This window comes from Miscanthus floridulus, chromosome 7 (genome assembly GCF_019320115.1).
Source record: "Miscanthus floridulus cultivar M001 chromosome 7, ASM1932011v1, whole genome shotgun sequence".
NCBI classification, from domain to species: Eukaryota; Viridiplantae; Streptophyta; class Magnoliopsida; order Poales; family Poaceae; genus Miscanthus; species Miscanthus floridulus.
The window spans coordinates 39,235,700-39,251,564 of NC_089586.1; positions in this window are offsets into that span (position 1 = coordinate 39,235,700).

Consider the following 15,865-nt stretch of genomic DNA (forward strand, 5'->3'; position numbering starts at 1 on the left):
AGTGGTTCTTCATGGTTGGGGACCTAGTCCTGAAGTGGAAGACGAATCAGGCTGGTGTCCACAAACTCACAACCCCATGGGAAGGGTCCTTCATGATCAAGGAGGTTACACGCCCTACATCTTACAGGTTAGCTCACCTAGACGGAATAGACATACCCAATTCCTAGCACATCGACAAGCTTAGGCATTTCTATGCTTAACTACTAACATATGTACCCCTCTTGTACTTTTGATTTATTTCAATAAAGCTATTATGATTTCTCTGACCACTCTAATGTGTCACTTTGAAGTCTATTGTTATTCTAACTCTACTAGTTAAAACCAACCACCATTCCTTCTTAGGTTCTCGGAGCAGGCCCTATCTCCAGTTCCTCCCAACGCGTGCATGGGATCCGCTCTCTACGCTACGGGTGATCGGCAGGTCCTCTCTGGTTTGACTTGTGTGTTTCTACATGTGCACAAGCTACGCACCTTACACTCCGACCACAAGACAAACCAGGGCCATACAAACCTTTTAGGATGTTGTGTCGACTAAACTAGTACAACTAAACAGATTGCCAACACATTCTAACTTAGTTACATCAACATGATACCCGAGCTTAAACACGTTTTCTACAAAACAAACAAGCTTATGTTGATATATAGTTATGTTATTACAAGCTTGCCTGAAAAGGTCCAAGTTTACAATAACACAACTACATCTTCTTCTATAGCTATAGCCTATACTATTGGCTGGTCGGGGCACGCGACAACTGCTGCTCGCTGGGCCTGACATCATGCAAGGGTCTTGGGGACTCTGGCATTGATCGAGCTGAAGAAGATGGCCCCGCCGATGCCTAGCTGGTCAAGACCGCAGGCTTTGCCGGTTGGCTTGAAAATGACGGCGCTCCTAGCTGACTTGTTGATGGCGTTCCTTGTATGGGTGGTGTCGCACCTCCACACAGGTTAATATCACCAATTATTTTCACCGACAAGTCCAGCTAGGTCATCCATAGCTCCTCAGCCTTGTCTAGATCTACCTTCTTCGGGTATCCAACCTCTAGGCGCTTGAGATCGATCAAGGGGTAGTGAGCACGTACCATGCTTAGCACATGTGCACCTGCGTACTCTCCCGCCTCCTTCACGAACTCCTAGAACCATCCCCATGCCCTTTGGCATCTCTCAATCAATCCCAGCTGCGGCGTCCTTGGCACATCTTCTGCTAGCGCCGGATCGATGAGGTTAAGCATTGACAAAATGCCCTTTGCCACCTTCTGGCACTGGCTACTCCAGGTGTCACGGTCTTTGGTGATCTCTTGGCATTGCGCCTTCCAGCTATCACGGTCTTTCATCATGGCCTCTAGATGCTTCTTTGCATTGATTTTATAACTGCAAATCGCACATGCTATTCAGATGCTATACTACGCCAAACTATGGTAGGCAACAAAAATGAGCAAAGGTGGTTGGACAACTTACCTTTCAGCTCCTCTATCATCTTGGTCGTGTGGTCCTGAAGCTGTGACTGGTCGTGCGCCAGTTTTCTGTTGTCCTCGTTTAGGCGATCACACTCCCCGACCACACGACTGTTCTCCTCTCAGAGACGGATCACTTCAGCTTCTAAGCCTGCACTATAGCTGTTACTACCAACAACGCAGCAGCACTTGTCAGTAGTCGGTATGATAAAATGGCTACTTACTTGTTCTTTCCCGCTCTTTATTACTGAGCTAGATGACCAATTTTGGTTCTGGGACTCTTGCACTGTCTTTTCATGCTTGGCAGCTTCAAGTCGCTGGCCCAAGCGTTCCACCTCCGCTGTCAGCTCCTTGTTGCTTGCAGTGATCCCCTCGATCTGGTTGAAGCATTTCTTGCGGTACCTTGCAGTCTTCATTAAGTCCTGTGTGCAGATAGCTAAGTAAGATAGCTATGACTAGACAGTAAGATCAGGGGGTGAAGCAAAGCTTACCTGCACCTCCGTCACAAGCCGTTTCGCCGCCCGTTCAACTTTCTTGGTTTCTTCAACCTCCGGGATTTCCTCATGGACAACCCATTGGTCGTTCCGCCAATGTGACACATAGACATGTTGTCGCTTGTCTTGTGGATGGCCTAGGACCTCCTCCACTTTGTCCTCTTTGGGCTCTTCTTTGGGTTCTGGTGCTGGCCAGGCGTCAGCAGCATCTGTGATGACCACAGCCTTCCCATGAGCTGTAGTGTCGGTAGATGTGGTCTGTGCTCTCACCTCCGGCCGCTGCACCTCGGTCTGCTCTGTTATCCTAGATGCTGAGGTTTTGCCCTCAGCAGGTTTAGTGCTCGGAGCACTCTTGCCCAGTTCGGCAGGTCCCTCGACCACCTGCTCGGGGACTATTGTCTGACTGCTTGCTTGCTGAGGCCCCGATGGATCTTCTACTATGGGTTCCTCGATGGTCAGCTGCTAGGCAGTCTGCTCTACACTTATTGGCGGCGCCACGCCACTTCCGGCTAGTTGGTCTAGACTTTCGATGGATGCCGAGCTAGTACATCCGAGATAAGTTTAGAAGGCAATCATGTTAAATGCAAATTGCTAATTTATATTAAGATTACAAATACTTACATGTTGGAAGCACGGAATGATGTGGAGAAAGCGCGTCTCTTCGGCCGTACCTGCTCCACGTGCTGTGCCGATGACTCCTGGTCTCCATCTACATCCAGCACTATTGTTGGGCCTTGGTCCTCGACTCCTCCACTGCTTGTCCTTCGCGCTGCAGTGGTCGGTGGTGTGCTCGGTTGAGTTGTTGCTCCCATCGCCGGTTGCGTTCCTTGCTCCATCGACTCCAGTTGCTTCCTCCTTTTTCGAGGGACAAGTTGAAAGGCGTCTACATCTTCTCCCTCCTTTGCGCCATCGTCTGGCCAGGCAAAAATCGCTTGTCGACGCTTGTCGACCAGGTTCTCCTCTGGGTCCCCTTTGGGCTCATTGATATTTAGCGCAGCCCTGGTGAGCAGGGTGGTTACTGATCTCTTCTTCGACTATTTGGCGGCAGCCGGCCATTTACCAGCGGTTTTGGCTGCTGCCTCCTCTCCTGCTCCGAGCACCGCCCAGTCGACGTCCTTGTCCTTGATCTCGACGCTGGTCTGGGTGGTGGGATTAGCTCCTTGTGGCCACTCTACTCCATGGGGTGGCGACACAAACACTGTCGCTCTATCCTGACCATTAACCTGGGTAACAAAAGGGAGTGAACACAGTAAGTTTCCACTTATCCTACCACAATATAAGACTACGGGTATAAGGCAAGACGAGTTACCTTTGGGGGAGGTCGGGCAAGCTTGAAAGCGTGCTCGATGTCGCTCAATCTGGCATAATTTGGATCGGCTAAGTTAAATAGCTCGCCAATTCTGGCTTTGACTTCGATTTTGTCAAGCGCCCCTTGCCTCGTCCTCGTTGGGTCTGCGCTCCCTTGATACTCATAGCTAGGATGTACCCTCCTTTGGTAGGGCTGGGTCCGTCGACTGATGAAGCTCCCGATCACGCTCGGACCATCTAGTTTTTTCCATGGGATCATTCCAAATATTTCTGGAATCTGTTCCAAGTGCTCGGGCTTCTCTAACCAGCTTGTCCTCTTCTCTGGAATGTAGCCCATGTTGCACAGCATGATCATGTTTGGCTCTTCGTGGATGTAGAACCATTTCTTGTACCAGTCGTCGAGCGACGTGTTCCATGGGCAGTGTAGGTACTGGGCTTTCATGTCATCATGGAGGTTAAGGTACACACCCCCGGCTATCTTCGAACCACCGCTTCCTTTCTTCCGCAGACAGAAAAGATGGCGGAAAAAATCGAAATGGGGCTGGAAGCCGCCATATGCTTCACAGAGATGTATAAAAGTGGCAACAAGGAGGATCGAGTTGGGATGCAGATTGCAAATCCCAATCTTGTAGTAAAGACAGAGCCCCTGAAGAAACAGATGTACTGGAACCCCAAATCCCCGTTTAAAGAAATCCTCAAACACCACAATCTCACCTGGTTGTGGATCGGGGTACCCCTCGCCCTCCAGTGCACGCCATCCTGTGAGCACCTTGTTGTGGAGTACCCCCATGGTGACGAGGTCTTCAAAGGTCTACTCGTTGCTTTTCAATTTCCACCATTCCTTCACCATGACCCCTGCTTTCTTCTGCGTATCACTTTTTGCCATGACTCTGGCCTTGCTGGTGAACGGGGAAATGGCAGCGGATTGATTGGTGGCAATTTCGGATGTATTAGGGTTGGTGAGAGGAAGAAGAAAGTTGCGGTTGCGAATGGCAATGGGGTTTAGTAAATAGTAACTTACCTATCCTATACTATATTTAACCCAAGAGTTATGCCGTTTTGTCTGCCCGAGATTCTTGGGAGACATGCGCACGCGTCGCAGATGGTTGTTTTCACAGCCTCGAGATCTACGCCAATATATGTGCCTCTTCGTTGCCAGTGTGGGAGGCCCCACGCTGACGCACCTACTGACAGGTGCCATGCAATTGTTTGCTTGACAAGACAAAAAGGCAGTATGACGTGCTATACCCGTCTACTTCTTTGACCAGACATGTCAGATCGGACTTGTCAGAGCAAATAAATAAATAAATACATGAAATAATAGTACAAGTGGCATATGTTTTTTTGCCACACTTTTCGTGCTCGGGGACTATCGCGACTATCCTTGTGCTCGGGGACTGTCTAGATCACCATCGTGCTCGGGGACTGTCCAGACCACCATCGTGCTCAGGGACTATTCTGACCACTCTCGTGCTCGGGACTGTCTCGATCGCCCTCGTGCTCGGGGACTAAACTGACTACGGTTATTCTCGGGGATTCATCGTTTACCCATGCTTTGCTCGGGGACTGCCCCGACCACTCTCCGACCATTGCTCGGAGATTGCTCTTCTTGGCTACATGTGATTAGTACTCGCATACAGTTGAGAGGCATTTATTTTTTCTCACTTAGACCTTGCTACAAGGCTGATACCTCACCTTCCAGCAAGCTCGGGGACTACATCGGTATGATGCACCTGCCAGTGCATCTCGTATCGCTTGTACGATGATTGGATTCTCAACTTAATTAGGGAATTCTTTTTAGACCCTGGCACCACGTGCCTGCGTCACCTACTACCAGGCTCGGGGACTAAGTGGGCACACTTCACCTTGCAGTGAATGTGCTAATTTTATCAACCCCTACGCTCCGACTATTGGCCATAACTACTACTGTGCAAGGGTTACTTACATTTCTTTTTAGAAATACAAGTGGGCACACTTGATCAGGAAAGAAATCTTTTTCTTTTTTCTTTAGAGCATCATGCATTCTTCGGACAACCAGAATCTTCGGCTATAATTGTGGTCTACTGCTCTTTGTTTTGACCAGAATACTGGCACATTCGCTTGGTCAATGTTTCAACCAGTTGGAGATGACATGAAGATGGATCGCATTAGCCTAAGGAGATCAAACGGCATGTCGCAGCATAATACATGGTGCTCGGGGACTAGCTGTGGGGGTATTAACCCCTATACCCTTACGGCTAGGATTGGGCCGGCCCGGACCAGGGGGTCTGGCCCACTAGAAGACGACGCGCAGCCCGGCCAATCTGCTCAGAGCCCTACGCAAGGAATCAAGGCAGACTTGGAGATCAAGCAAGATCCTGGTCGGTTAGAATAGGAATCCTTATCTGGCCACCTATGGCAATTGTAACTAGTTAGGATTAGTTTCCAGATCTATAACCCTGCTCCCTAGACTATATAAGGCGAGTAGGGGACCCCTCTCAAAACATCTCTCATTGACATATAGCAATACAATCAGACGCAAGACGTAGGTATTACACCTTCACGGCGGTCGAACCTAGATAAAACCTCATGTCTGTCTTGTGTCACCATCTTGTTTGTAGCTTGCGCATCTATCTGCCAATAATCTACCACCTTGGGCATACCCCTAGGTAGACTGCCGACCATATTTCATCGATAGGGTGTGACTCGAAGTAGTGGCGTAGCTTCCTCTTGGTGATGAGGATGACGTACAGGAGCTTCTAGATTCGGGAGTAGCAGGTCTTAGAGTCGGACATCACCTCGCTGATGAAGTACACAGGGCGCTGCACCTTGAGGGCATGCCCCTCTACCTCCCGCTCCACTACCAGGGCGGCACTGACCACTTGCATGGTGGCCACTATGTATAGCAGAAGGGATTCTCCATCGGTTGGAGGAACCAAGATCGGGGCCTTTGTTAGAAGCAGTTTGACCATGTCAAGTGCCTCCTGGGCCTCGGATGTCGACTCGAAGCAATCGGCTTTCTTCAAGAGACAATAAAGGGGGAGACCTCGTTCAACGAGGCGCGAGATGAATCGGCTGAGTGCGGCGAGGCACCATGTGACTCGTTGAACCCCCTTTATGTTCTGAATCAGGCCCATCCTTGTGATGGCTGAGATTTTCTTTGGGTTGGCTTTGATGCCACGCTCAGAGACGATGAAGCCGAGTAGCATGCCCCTTGGGACCCCAAAAACATAATTCTTAGGATTGAGTTTGATGCCATTCACTCGAAGTTTTACAAAGGTCTGCTCAAGATCAGCAATGAGGTGGTCAGCCCATTTGGACTTCACCATGATATCATCAACGTAGGCTTCAACGGTCCACCTGATGAGGTCCTCGAAGCATTTGAGCATACAGCGCTGGTAAGTAGCCCCAACATTTTTTAGACCAAACGACATTAAGACATAGCAGAACGATCCGAAGGGGGTGATGAAAGATGTCGTGAGCTGGTCGGACTCTTTCATCGTGATTTGATGGTACCTAGAGTACGCATCAAGGAAGCAGAGGGTTTTGCACCCTAAGGTAGAGTCGCCTATTTGGTCCATGTGTGGCAAAGGAAACAGATCCTTTGGACACGCCTTGTTGAGACCCATATAGTCTACACACATCCTCCATTTTCCACTCTTCTTTCGTGCAAGAACGGGATTAGCTAACCACTCTGGGTGGTATACTTCCTTGATGAATCCGGCAGCCGATAGTTTTGCCATCTCTTCACCGATGGCCCTGTGTTTCTCCTCATCGAAGTGACATAGGCGTTGCTTCACTGGCTTGGAGCCTGGGTGGATCTTCAAGGTATGCTCGGTGACCTCCCTCAGAATGCCTGGCATATCCGAGGGTTTCCACGCAAAGATGTCTTTGTTGCCACGGAGGAAGTCGACGAGCGTGCTTTCCTATTAGGAGGAAAGCATGGTACCAATGCGTACCATTTTACCCTCGGTGCTCCCGAGGTCTATGAGGACTTCTTTAGAGCCCTCTACCGACTCGAACGACCCGGTCGACTTCTTAGCGTTGGGCGCTTCTTTGATGACCTCCTCCTTGAGGGCGGCGAGCTCCCCGAAGGCGACGATCGCTACGACGTGACCGCAACACTCAACCTCGCACTCATAGGCACGCTGGAAGGAGGTGCTGACGGTGATGACCCAACGGGGGCCCAGCATTTTTAGCTTGAGGTATGTATAGTTGGGGATGACTATGAACTTCGCATAGCATGGACATCCTAGGATGTCGTGGAAGGTTTCGGGGAACCCAACCACTTCAAAGGTGAGGGTTTCAGTCCTATAATTGAACTGATTTCCGAAGGTAACGGGCAGATCGATCTGCCCAAGTGGCATGGCCTGCTTCCCGGGCATGATGCCGTGGAAAGGTGCTCGGGTTGGGCGGAGGCACGTCCAGTCGACGCCCATCTCATCGAGCGTTTTGGCATACATGATGTTGAGGCCGCTGCCTTCATCCATCAGTACTTTGCTGAGCCACTTCGGGCTGACGATTGGTTCTACCATGAGCGGATATCTTCTCGGATGCGGGACACTCTCTGGATGGTTGGTCCAATCGAAGGTTATGGCGGAATCTGACCATCAGAGGATGGGAGGTGTGGCCGGTTCGGCCGTGTAGACCTCGCGGCATGTGACCTTTTGATGACTTGGGAGTCATAGGCCACTGATCCTCCAAAGATCATAGGTAGCCATCCGGCATCAGAAAGCCATTGTCCTTCTCCTCGACATCATCTATAGTGGGGGCAGGGTCCTTTCCTTGCTCCCCTTTGTTGGAGCCTCTAGACAGGAACCACCGCATGAGGCTACAGTCCTTGAGTAGATGTTTAACCGGAAGGCGTGGTTCAGGCATGGCCCCTCAAGTAATTTTTCAAAGTGGTTCAGAGTGCCCTTCACGGGCTTTCGACCACCCTTGCGGTCAGCAGTGGCCACGAGCAAGTCCTCGCGCCGTTGTTTCTTGTTCTTCCTTCTGGCGGAACGATTAGAGGTGCCTTTGTCGGTGCCCTCATCCCACCTTGCCTTGCCCTTGAGACGATCGAAGATTGCTCCAACCGCCTCTTCTCCTGAGGCATGGCTAGTGGCGATGTCCAGGAGTTCCTTGGTGGTTCGTAGGCCCTTCCATCCTAGCTTATGAACCAAAGACTCGCAGGTAGTCTCAGATAGCAAGGCTCCTATTACGTCGGTGTCGATGACGTTAGGGAACTCATTGCACTATCGGGAGAAGCACCGGATGTACCCTCGGAGGGTCTCACCGGCCTTCTGACGGTAGTTTTTGAGGTCCCATGGGTTCCTAGGGCACTTGTATGTGCCATAGAAGTTCCCCACAAAGATCTCCTTCAGATCCGCTCAACTCTAGATCATGTTGGACGGCAGGTGTTCCAACCATGCTCGTGTCGAATCAACTAAGAACAGTGGAAGGTTGCGGATAATAAAGTCATCATTATCCGCACCACCGGCTTGGCAAGCAAGCCGATAGTCTTCGAGCCAAAGTTCGGGGTTTGTCTCCCCAGAGTACTTTAGGATATTAGTAGGTGGTCAGTACCTTGGTGGGAAAGTAGCGTTGAGGATGTGCCAGCCAAAGGCCTAAGGGCCCAGTAGGCTGGGGCTTGGGCTCTAGTCCTCGTCACTGTCATAGCGTCCGCCACGACGAGGATGATAGCAGTGGTAGGCTCCTTCTCTCAGGTCGCCGTAGGTGTGTCTATGGGCATCGAGGGTGCTACGTGCATCGTGGTTGTAGCCGAGACACTGATGCACCAGGACCATGGTGCGCTACCTGCCGCCCTATGGTGCCTGGTGGATTGACGCGTCCCTACCGGGACGCACCGAGGGCGTGCGCTGGCTGGTGTCGAGCTTGTGTCGCCGAGACAACGAGCTCTCTACCTGCTGCGCCGCTGCACGCTCGAGTAGCGTGCGAATCTCATGGTGGGCCTGACAATCCTCGGGCGTCGCGGCCTTTGGAAGGCCATGGAGCAAGGCTGTCGCGGCGGCGATGTTCTGGCTCGCCCGGGCGAAGCGAGGAAGGACTTCATCATCGGCGATGATCCTTCGGTTTACATCACGAGCCATGGCACGCGTGCGCCCACCGTCTCTGCGGCGCTTGATCTCCTAATCGAGCTCCGCATATTCCTGCACAAGCTAGAGTCATGCCTCCTCGATCTCCCGCTGTCGGGCTTTTAGCTGCTCCACCCCCATGCGAGGTGGGGCCGTTGTCGCACCTTCGGTTTCATCGCCGAGGTTGCCTGTCGGGGTAGCCACCTCCACGGGGACGCTTTTCGACATGTCCCTCGGGGGTACCCATCATGAAGCATTCCTGAGAGGGGTGATGGCTCCCCCTGCTGGAGTCAGAGCCAGAGGACGACCCCGGCCCCTCTGTGAGGAGGTTGTGGAGGGATTCCGTGACATGTTCAATCACCCCCATGAACTCGTTGTTCGTGGGCAGCAGGACCATGCGTCGTGCCACAAGGTGGATAACGGTTGCCGTAGCGTTACGGAGACCGAATGGAAGCGCTGTCGGGGCGCTCCATATGTGGTGTTCCGGAGAGAGGGACCCTTCTCTGGAAAACCATGCCATGTCATTGGCGTTGGAAAGGGTGAGGCGGCGCTGGTCCTTCCTGGACTACTGGGGTCCAAGGGAGACACTGAGCTGGCGCTCAAGCTTCTCGTGGTTGAGGCCGATGCAGGGGAGAGATTGGATGGCGGCGTGAGCCAATGCCAACTCTGCTCCCACCGTGATGATGAAGTCTAGGCTCCCGAAGCGCATGTGTGCACCTGGGACCCAGCTGATATCGTGGCTAGCCATCCGTGGCCTGATGTTTATCATCGGAACACACAAAGCTCCCCTACCTGGCACGCCAACTGTCGGTGTTTCGAATAAACATCAACTAGTAAATTTATATTTGTTGCGCGTTAGGCCCGGATGGTGTGCTAAAGTACACAAGGTTTATACTGGTTCGGGCAGAATGTCCCTACGTCCAGTTTGCTGTTGCTCATGTTATTAGCACTGAAATGTGTTGTGTGTGGAATTGATCCATCCCCTTAGTAGGGTGCCCTGCCCTCTCTTTTATAGACCAAGGGAGAGCAGGGATTACAGATGGGAGAAAGAGGAAAAACAAGAGGTAGAGAAGGTCCTTCGAAGGTGCCGGGTCTTCCTTTTCCCTTGAGCCTGCCCTGCTGACATGGTAAATGGTGCCAGGGATGGCACGTTCATTGATCCTGATAGGGCCGTGCTCTGGCTTCATTCCTCAAGTGGTCCCGTCCCATCCTACTTCGACGAACGGTGCGACGTGCCAGGGTGCCGAGCTGTGACCCTACGTGGAGCAGACGGGGAAGTGACCATACGTCCGTTACTGTAGATGATGTGAGTTCCGTTCTAGATTGTAGTGGTTGTCGTATGCTTATGTCGGGATCCGTGTCTAAGGGCTGATGGCGGCGCCCACAACACTGTAAGACAAAAGTCGGCGTCTACAACACTGTTCGGGCTCTGTCATGCCTGGAAGGGCTTAAAGCGCTCGTCCCATCATATCCTGACGGTACTTTCCCGCAGGCGGGTAGGGTATGGTCCTCGATACTGCGGTTGACTTGAGTGTCCTGTCCTACCCTGTGCTCGTCATTATGAAGGAGTTGGGTGCAGACGTTGGGCGAGGCGGAGCTAGCCCTCGGCCGTCAGGTGAGGCAGAGCCTGCCCAGAGATGTTGGGCGAGGCGGAGCCGGCCCTCAGACGTCGGGCGAGGCAGAGCCAGCCCTCAGTTGTTGGGCGAGGCGGAGCCCAACCCTCGGGGGTTGGGCGAGGCGGAGCCTAGCCTCAGCCGTCGGGCGAGGCGGAGTCTGCCCCTAGACGTCAGGCGAGGCAGAGCCAGTTCTCAAACGTCGGGCAAGGCAGAGCCAGCCCTCAGTCGTCGGGCGAGACGGAGCCTAGCCCTTAGGGTCGGGCGAGGCGATGCCAGTCCCCGGTCGTCGGGCGAGGCGGAGCCAGCCCTCAGCCGTCGGGCGAGGCGGAGTCCAGCCCTTGGGGGTTAGGCGAGGCAGAGCCAACCCTCAGGGACCGGGCGAGGTGCGGCCAACCATCGATCGCATGGGCAAGAAGTACATTTGCGTTCTTGTCTATTTGGAAGCATCAACGTTCGATGGTTGTTAGCTCTACCTCATCGGGTACCCCCAGTATTAGAACCCCGACAACATATTTGCGCAATTTCAATTGTAACAACAACATAAGATCTTCCAAAGGCCTCGAGATGAAATGTGTTGCTCTTAGTTTTGCTTTAATTTTATAGCCGTAGGTACTGTGTACATCATGTTTCATAAGGATGAAATCTAACTCTTCTCTCAGTTTCATAAATTTCATTGTGCTTTATTTTCTAGTTAATAATGAGATAAAAAACCCCACACGAGAATGTCTTTTTATCTCTGTTTCCAGTTTCTTACACCTATAGGATGCGACTACCTGTGTGGCTTCCACGACTGGAACGGATTAGTCGTGGCCCGCTTGTGTTTGGGCCAAACCAAGAATTGGACAATTTCATTGACGTAGTCACGTAGCCGCTAAATTTAACGGTTCTCTCTCAGACGCACATGTAAAAGGCAAAATTTAATAGAGATGAGAAAAAATAGCGACGTCATCTTTCCAGTAAAATTTTTAAAAACATAGCTTCCAAATTGAGCATCCAAGTTCAATTTCAATTGCACTTTTTTTCTTGTAATAAATCTTTTGAAAAAAAGGCCCTACTTGAATATACATGGATGACATTTTCTAAAGAATACTTTTGTTTTTTCTTTAGAGGAAGATGTTCTAGGTCGAAAGGAAAATATGTCTTATGTTTCGGAGAAAAAATGTTGTAGCATCACAAGGAAATTTCAATTGCACTATTTTTTTTCTTGTAATAAAATCTTTTGAAAAAAAGGCCCTACTTGAATATACATGGATGACATTTTCTAAAGAATAATTTTGTTTTTTCTTTAGAGAAAGATGTTCTAGGTCGAAAGGAAAATATGTCTTATGTTTCGGAGAAAAAATGTTGTAGTGTCACAAGGAAATTGTCTTATCTTAAAAAGAAATGTTCCAGCATAAATGAAAAGCTTCATAAAAAATTCTTAGCTTATAATTAACTAAAATGTTAATAGCTTCACAAGAACTATGGTCTAAGCATTAAAATAAAAGTTTTCTATCAAAAGTGAATAAATGTTTTGTGTTTATCACAAAAAGTGTTCTGGCTTAATAAAATAATAATGTTCCAGCTTCATAGGAAAAATATTTCTAACTCAAAGAAAAATGTTCTAGCTTTTAGTAACAAATGTTTCGATCATGACAAAAAAAATATTCGTCATATTAGATGCAAAGAACAAATAAGGAAACAAGAAATAATAAATAAATTAACTAGAAATCAAATGAAAACAGACTAGTACAGTGAAGGAATATTCAGTTCCTGCTAGGCTCTCGGCTGTGTGGAGGGCACAGGCTGGCGTCTGCCGGGTGACGATGACGACCGGCGGCTAGTCGACAGACGGCGCAACCGGCAGTCTGCTGGTACAGTCACACTCGCACCTGCACATGTGCCGCCGTGGATAGGCTCGCGAATCGGTGGTCGCGGCGTTGACGGATTCTTCTTTGACGCTTCGTGGTCCTTCGTGCAGTATTATGTATTTAGGCCTTGTTCGTTCGTGTCGGATTGGCCCGTTCCAGGCCCTATTTCGGGTGGATTGCTGCGACCCGTTTTCAATCCAGATGTGAATTGGAATGACTGTTCGTTTTGGCCTGGCCTGGAAAGAAAACCGGCCCAGCTTGGCCTTTCTTCCACATTCCACAACCCGGATCAGATCCTCGTGTCTTACCCTCCGGATCCAAGCCTAGAGTCCCCACGAGGCGACGGCGCGGCACAGCACCGATGGCGACCATCTCCCATCCAACGTCCACCCTCTCTGCCGCCTTCTCACCAGTAAGGCGCTGGCCCCCTCTTCCTTCCCCTCTCTGGTCCTCGTGTTTCTTATTCTTGACTTGAGGTGCACGTTGGTGGAACAACGATGGCAGAGCTAGTCGGGCGAGCTCCTGCTGCCGGTGAGGATGCTCGGAGGTGGGGCTTTAATTTGTGTGGGCCGCTCCTGGGAGGGATGGAATCATGGTTCGGTTGATCAGACCTGAGCTCGTAGTGTTGTAGCTGCTAGCTTCTGGACTGTTGTAGCTTGGATGCTTCATCTAATTTTGGGGAAAATAGAGAGCAGAGGGAGAAGTGTGAGCTGCTACTAAATTTGATTTCCTGAGTTATGGGGGTGCATTGATTGTGCACTACTCCTACTGAAGTGATCCATCTAGCTAGCTTTACCGGTTGATAGCCATGTTCTAAGGTGGTTTTGCTGGTGCAGTGCATCATCAAGATTATATTCAGGCATATACACATGCAGCAGTGTCTTCTGGAAACAACACTTTGCATCATCTCTTGGTTTGACCATATGCTCCCCTAGATGGTGTCTCCTTGTCGAAACAAAATACTCCCTCCATGCTAAAAAATAAAGTCGTTTTAAACAAGGCTTGGGTCAAACATTGGGAATATAAATCATGAATAACTTTTAAGTTGTTGAGTTTGGAAATGTGAAAACCATATGTATAGATTTGTCTTGAAAAATACTTTCACAAAAAATTACATATATCACTTTTTGATAAATATATTTATAAAAATAAGTAATCAAAGTTATGCTTTGGAGACCGTGTCACTGTCCAAAACGACTTTATTTTTTTTAGTATGGAGGGAGTACTAATGCATTATTTTGTTTTTTAGTATAAAAAATGCAACTACTTCGGTTGTCCTTATGTTACTACTGGTAACGTTCCATACCCTAGTTCCTGGTGCCTCAAATATGAAACAATGGAATGTTCCTTGTCCTTCTATTGAATGTTTTATTAGCACACAGTGTGGGTTAATCCATGCTTCATGTTCATTGTTAATCCATGCCGTGCTACTTATTAGCACACAGTGTGGGTTCAAATTTCTTGGCAATAGATGGCCATGTGCATTCTAGCAACTGAGACTGAGAACTTGGTTTTTGGTTTCATACGCTGCTCATTATTCTGCATCTAGCAATGCATAACTGATGGTAAAGAACTAAAGATATATTAACCTAGGCATTCTTATTGTTTCCTTACTGTCTAGTAGTATCATTGCATAGTATCATATTTCTATTTCCTTGCATAGTATCATTTTTCAGATTTGTCACTGTTCCTAGAACTGATGTTTAACTTTTTGTCTACCAGGCTTGAGTATACAGGAGGTCTAAGGTCTGTGGTGTTCACATAGAGTGCTTGTAACTTCTATAAGAGATTTTTGCTTCTGCCCGTTCAAACTCTGTTTGTCTTGATCTAGACTGAAAGACTGAAAGCTAGATCGAGACTATTTTTGTTTGCTACTTGTGCTACTTCTCCATCATTTCAGTCCCTTGCTTTTCATGTATGTAGATAAATGCTTATCTATCAAGTTGCTGTCAAACAAGTTGCTAATGTATACTGTCAAGTTGCTGTCAAACAAGTGACCTTGATTTGCTGTCAAACAAGTGTTTACGTCAAGTTGTAATTATTGTGTCTATTGAGTTCCTCTTTACAACCACAATGTTGCTTTTAATCTATAGGGAATGCTTAGAGAAAACCAGCCACAACCTGCAGTAGCAGTGGCTGTAAAGGGCAGCTAAACAGGAACAGAACCATGTAATCATTCCTGGCTGAAACGAACGGCAGTTGCACCAGCTCTGTGACAATTAATTCCTGGTTGTGTATCTGGGCCTGGAACGAGTGACACACCTGGATCCACTGTATCCGGGCCTGAAAAGTTTCAGAGACAGGAACGGAACCCAAGCAAACGAACGAGGCCTTAGGAAGAATCTAAACAGATGAGAGAGAGAGAGAGAGTCCTTCGTGCAGTACTATGGGTGTGTGGGTGTGTTTGGACCGGTTACAATCGGATCGTAGGCGAAGACAACTGAGAATCCCATTTAAACGTCCTTTATTGTTTTAGATTGTCTAGAAATGGAGCGGTCAAAACAATCATAATTGAGTTGGGAGCCGCGTTTTCCGTACCGCAGCCTTCCACTCGCGTTTTCCCATAGTACGTCGGATGGATACGCGCATCCGGACGTCCATGCGTGCTGCTGCGCCTACCCGCGTGCTGCTGCGCCGCGCGCGTCCTCTAGCTGTTGCTGCGTCCCATGCCTCCTCCTCTTCTGCCTGGGAGAGCATGTGCATGGACCCGCCTAGCTGCATACGAGATAGAGGGAACATAGCGCGTGTACCCCTATGAGAGAGAGAGAGAGAGTAGCGTGCATGCCCCAATTGGAGAGAGATCAGTTGCATGCTAGAGAGATAAGGATCACAACACGCGTACCTCAACGCAAGAGAGAAAGAGCAGCGCACGTGCCTCAATGCAGGAGAGAGGGAGGGAGCACAACACGCATGCACATGTGTTGAGTCGGTTGCATGCTCCACCGTGGGAGGCCACGCCTAGTGGTGCAAGCGCGCCAGGTGCAATGTGTGCTTGCCCGCGAGTCAGAGCACGTGGAGAGCAGCACCTATTGTAACATATTGAAATAAGATGAAGCAATTGAAACATACATTTACAACATATATATAACC